The following is a 6000-nucleotide window of genomic DNA, read 5'->3' on the forward strand; positions in this document are numbered from 1 at the left end:
AGGAACACTAGAGATAATCTGATGGCGAGAGACAAACGCAGGAATCCAAGCAACAGAAACCAAGACTACATGGCATCATTGGAGCCCAATTCTCCCACCAAAGCAAACACGGAATATCCAAAAACACCAGAAAAGCAAGATCTACTTTCAAAATCATATTTGATCATGATGCTGGAGGACTTCAAGAAAGACGTGAAGAACTCCCTTAGAGAAACACAGGAAAACATAAATAAACAAGTAGAAGCCTACAGAGAGGAATCACAAAAATCCCTGAAAGAATTCCAGGAAAACACAATCAAACAGTTGAAGGAATTAAAAATGGAAATAGAAGCAATCAAGAAAGAACACACGGAAACAACCCTGGATATAGAAAACCAAAGGAAGAGACAAGGAGCCGTAGATACAAGCTTCACCAACAGAATACAAGAGATAGAAGAGAGAACCTCAGGAGCAGAAGATTCCATAGAAATCATTGACTCAACTGTCAAAGATAATGTAAAGCGGAAAAAGCTACTGGTCCAAAACATACAGGAAATCCAGGACTCAATGAGAAGATCAAACCTAAGGATAATAGGTATAGAAGAGAGTGAAGACTCCCAGCTCAAAGGACCAGTAAATATCTTCAAAAAATCATAGAAGAAAACTTCCCTAACCTAAAGAAAGCATACAAGAAGCCAACAGAACTCCAAATAGATTGGAACAGAAAAGAAACTCCTCCCATCCCATAATAGTCAAAACACCAAATGCACAAAATAAAGAATATTAAAAGCAGTAAGGGAAAAAGTCAAGTAACATATAAAGGCAGACCTATCAGAATCACACCAGACTTTTCGCCAGAGACTACGAAAGCCAGAAGATCCTGGACAGATGTCATACAGACCCTAAGAGAACACAAATACCAGCCCAGGTTACTGTATCCTGCAAAACTCTCAATTAACATAGATGGAGAAAACAAGATATTCCATGACAAAACCAAATTTACACAATATCTTTCTACAAATCCAGCACTACAAAGGATAATAAATGGTAAAGCCCAACATAAGGAGGCAAACTATACCCTAGAAGAAGCAAAAAACTAATCGTCTTGGCAACAAAACAAAGAGAAGAAAAGCACACAAACATAACCTAATATCCAAATATGAATATAACAGGAGGCAATAATCACTATTCCTTAATATCTCTCAACATCAATGGCCTCAACTCCCCAATAAAAAGACATAGATTAACAAACTGGATACGCAACGAGGACCCTGCATTCTGCTGCCTACAGGAAACACACCTCAGAAACAAAGACAGACACTACCTCAGAGTGAAAGGCTGGAAAACAACTTTCCAAGCAAATGGTCAGAAGAAGCAAGCTGGAGTAGACATTCTAATATCAAATAAAATCAAATTTCAACTAAAATTCATCAAAAAAGATAAGGAAGGACACTTCATATTCATCAAAGGAAAAATCCACCAAGATGAACTCTCAATCCTAAATATCTATGCCCCAAATACAAGGGCACCTACATACGTAAAAGAAACCTTACTAAAGCTCAAAACACACATTGCACCTCATACAATAATAGTAGGAGATTTCAACACCCCACTCTCATCAATGGACAGATCATGGAAACAGAAATTAAACAGAGACACAGAGAAAGAGAAGTCATGAACCAAATCGACTTAACAGATATTTATAGAACATTCTATCCTAAAGCCAAAAAAATACCTTCTTCTCAGCTACTCATGGTACTTTCTCCAAAACTGACCATATAATTGGTCAAAAAACGGGCCTCAACAGGTACAGAAAGATAGAAATAATCCCATGCGTGCTATCAGACCACCACAGCCTAAAGCTGGTCTTCAATAACAATAAGGGAAGAACTCCCACATATACATGGAAGTTGAACAATGCTCTACTCATTGATAACCTGGTCAAGGAAGAAATAAAGAAAGAAATTAACGACTTCTTACAATTTAATGAAAATGAAGGTACAACATACCCAAACTTATGGGACACAATGAAAGCTGTGCTAAGAGGAAAACTCATAGCTCTGAGTGCCTGCAGAAAGAAAGAGGAAAGAGCATATGTCAGCAGCTTGACAGCACACCTAAAAGCTCTAGAACAAAGAGAAGCAAATACACCCAGGAGGAGTAGAAGGCAGGAAATAATCAAACTCAGAGCTGAAATCAACCAAGTAGAAACAAAAAGGACCATAGAAAGAATCAACAGAACCAAAAGTTGGTTCTTTGAGAAAATCAACAAGATAGATAAACCCTTAGCCAGACTAACGAGAGGACACAGACAGTGTGTCCAAATTAACAAAATCAGAAATGAAAAGGGAGACATAACTACAGATTAAGAGGAAATTCAAAAAATCATCCGATCTTACTATAAAAGCCTATATTCAACAAAAGTTGAAAATCTGCAGGAAATGGACAACTTCCTAGAGAGATACCAGGTACCGAAGTTAAATCAGGAACAGATAAACCAGTTAAACAACCCCATAACTCCTAAAGAAATAGAAGCAGTCATTAAAAGTCTCCCAACCAAAAAGAGCCCAGGTCCAGACGGGTTCAGTGCAGAATTCTATCAGACCTTCATAGAAGACCTCATACCAATATTATCCAAACTATTCCACAAAATTGAAACAGATGGAGCATTACCGAATTCCTTCTATGAAGCCACAATTACTCTTATACCTAAACCACACAAAGACCCAATAAAGAAAGAGAACTTCAGACTAATTTCCCTTATGAATATCAACGCAAAAATACTCAATAAATTTCTGGCAAACCGAATCCAAGTGCCATCAAAACAGTCATCCACCATGATCAAGTAGGATTCATCCCAGGCATGCAGGGATGGTTTAATATACGGAAAACCATCAACGTGATCCATTATATAAACAAAACCACATGATCATTTCATTAGATGCTGAGAAAGCATTTGACAAATTTCAACACCCCTTCATGATAAAAGTCCTGGAAAGAATAGGAATTCAAGGCCCATACCTAAACATAGTAAAAGCCATATACAGCAAACCAGTGGCTAAAATTAAACTAAATGGAGATAAACTTGAAGCAATCCCACTAAAATCAGGGACTAGACGAGGCTGCCCACTCTCTCCCTACTTATTCAATATAGTTCTTGAAGTTCTAGCCAGAGCAATCAGACAACAAAAGGAGGTCAAGGGGATACAGATTGGAAAAAAAGAAGTCAAAATATCACGATTTGCAGATGATATGATAGTATATTTAAGTGATCCCAAAATTTTCACCAGAGAACTACTAAAGCTGATAAACAACTTCAGCAAAGTGGCTGGGTATAAAATTAACTCAAATAAATCAGTAGCCTTCCTCTACACAAAAGAGAAACAAGCCGAGAAAGAAATTAGGGAAATGACACCCTTCATAATAGACCCAAATAATATAAAGTACCTCGGTGTGACTTTAACCAAGCAAGTAAAAGATCTGTACAATAAGAACTTCAAGACTCTGAAGAAAGAAATTGAAGAAGACCTCAGAAGATGGAAAGATCTCCCATGCTCATGGATTCACAGGATTAATATAGTAAAAATGGCCATTTTACCAAAAGCAATCTACAGATTCAATGCAATCCCCATCAAAATACCAATCCAATTCTTCAAAGAGCTAGACAGAACAATTTGCAAGTTCATCTGGAAAACAAAAAACCCAGGATAGCTAAAACTATCCTCAACAATAAAAGACTTCAGGGGGAATCACTATCCCTGAACTCAAGCAGTATTACAGAGCAATAGTGATAAAAAAAAACTGCATGGTATTGGTACAGAGACAGACAGATAGACCAATGGAACAGAATTGAAGACCCAGAAATGGACCCACACACCTATGGGCACTTGATTTTTGACAAAGGAGCCAAAACCATCCAATGGAAAAAAGACAGCCTTTTCAGCAAATGGTGCTGGTTCAACTGGAGGTCAACATGTAGAAGAATGCAGATCGATCCATGCTTATCACCCTGTACAAAGCTTAAGTCCAAGTGGCTCAAGGACCTCCACATCAAACCGGATACACTCAAACTAATAGAAGAAAAACTAAGGCAGCATCTCAAACACATGGGCACTGGAAAAAATTTCCTGAACAAAACACCAATGGCTTGTGCTCTAAGATCAAGAATCGACAAATGGGATCTCATAAAACTGCAAAGGTTCTGTAAGGCAAAGGACACTGTGGTTAGGACAAAACGGCAACCAACAGATTGGGAAAAGATATTTACCAATCCTACAACAGATAGAGGCCTTATATCCAAAATATACAAAGAACTCAAGAAGTTAGACCGCAGGGAGACAAATAACCCTATGAAAAATGGGGTTCAGAGCTAAACAAAGAATTCACAGCTGAGGAATGCCGAATGGCTGAGAAACACCTAAAGAAATGTTCAACATCTTTAGTCATAAGGGAAATGCAAATCAGAACAACCCTGAGATTTTACCTCACACCAGTGAGAATGTCTAAGATCAAAAACTCATGGGACAGCAAATGCTGGCCAGGATGCGGAGAAAGAGGAACACTCCTCCATTGTTGGTGGGATTGCAGACTGCTACAACCATTCTGGAAATCAGTCTGGAGGTTCCTCAGAAAATTGGACATTGAACTGCCTGAGGATCCAGCTATACCTCTCTTGGGCATATACCCAAAAGATGCCCCAACATATAAAAAAGACACGTGTTCCACTGTGTTCATAGCAGCCTTATTTATAATGGCCAGAAGCTGGAAAGAACCCAGATGCCCTTCAACAGAGGAATGGATACAGAAAATGTGGTACATCTACACAATGGAATATTACTCAGCTATCAAAAACAATGTCTTTATGAAATTTGTAGGCAAATGGTTGGAACTGGAAAATATCATCCTGAGTGAGGTAACCCAATTACAGAAAAACACACATGGTATGCACTCATTGGTAAGTGGCTATTAGCCCAAATGCTTGAATTACCCTAGATGCCTAGAACACATGAAACCCAAGATGGATGATCAAAATGTGAACGCTTCACTCCTTCTTTAAAAGGGGAACAAGAATACCCTTGGCAGGGAATAGAGAGGCAAAGATTAAAACAGAGACAGAAGGAACACCCCTTCAGAGCCTGCCCCACATGTGGCCCATACATATACAGCCATCCAATTAGACAAGATGGATGAAGCAAAGAAGTGCAGGCAGACAGGAGCCAGATGTAGATCTCTCCTGAGAGACACAGCCAGATTACAGCAAATACAGAGGCGAATTCCAGCAGCAAACCACTGAACTGAGAATAGGACCCCAGTTGATGGAATCAGAGAAAGAACTGGAAGAGCTTGAAGGGGCTCGAGACCCCATATGAACAACAATGCCAAGCAACCAGAGCTTCCAGGGACTAAGCCACTACCCAAAGACTATACATGGACTGACCCTGGACTCTGACCTCACAGGTAGCAATGAATATCCTAGTAAGAGCACCAGTGGAAGGGGAAGCCCTGGGTCCTGCTAAGACTGAACCCCCAGTGAACTTGTCAACAATGCTCAACAGCTCAAATTTCCAGTTGTTTGACTGTCCAATGGGTGGATCCTAACCACACAGGGACAGGACCTGAACTGGAAATGGAGATTTGGTGCCACTGTAACAAAGTACTCTTGACTGAACATCAGAACAAACTGTCTTTGCACCTGATCTCTGGTCTGCAAGCTGTTTTTGTTTAATGTTTCTAGTTGTTTGTTTTCATAAAAAATTAATAAATTTTTGGATTAATTAGCTGCTGAATTACCCTTAAGAAGGGTTGGGTTCGTGAATATGCCCATGATATCACACAAAGCAATAACAGAAGGAAATGGTAATAATCCTTCTTCAAACACAGAACAATCCTTCCCACAAAATATTAAGGACAAGCACATGAACCAGCCATCTGATGGTGTGCTTTCTTTCTTTCCTTCCTTCTTTCTTTGTAAATGCCATTTTCCTTTTATAAATTTGTATTTATATATTTATATATTTGCTG

The sequence above is a fragment of the Rattus norvegicus genome, chromosome 16 (genome assembly GCF_021556685.1).
Source record: "Rattus norvegicus strain SHRSP/BbbUtx chromosome 16, alternate assembly SHRSP_T2T, whole genome shotgun sequence".
NCBI classification, from domain to species: Eukaryota; Metazoa; Chordata; class Mammalia; order Rodentia; family Muridae; genus Rattus; species Rattus norvegicus.